Below are 283 nucleotides of genomic sequence, written 5' to 3'. Positions count from 1 at the left end.
AAGAGTGTGATGTAAGAATGATGTCTGCCCAGTTCTCTACCTTGAAGCACAGAACATATGTTTTCATGGTTGATTCATTACTCAAAGAGTTAGCTATCCCTTCTGTAACATTTCCAGATCACAGTTGTTTACAACAAATTAATTACAATAAAGTATAGACACTAAAATTTTACTTCTATTGCCAATTTTAGCAAAATAAAACTCCCTTATTAGGTAAGCTAATACCTTGGAAAATTTTGCTTGTCAGGAACATATACCTTAAATTTGCTGATGCGTATCCCAG

This window comes from Myotis davidii, unplaced genomic scaffold (genome assembly GCF_000327345.1).
Source record: "Myotis davidii unplaced genomic scaffold, ASM32734v1 scaffold959, whole genome shotgun sequence".
NCBI classification, from domain to species: Eukaryota; Metazoa; Chordata; class Mammalia; order Chiroptera; family Vespertilionidae; genus Myotis; species Myotis davidii.
This window is presented reverse-complemented; position numbering follows the sequence as displayed.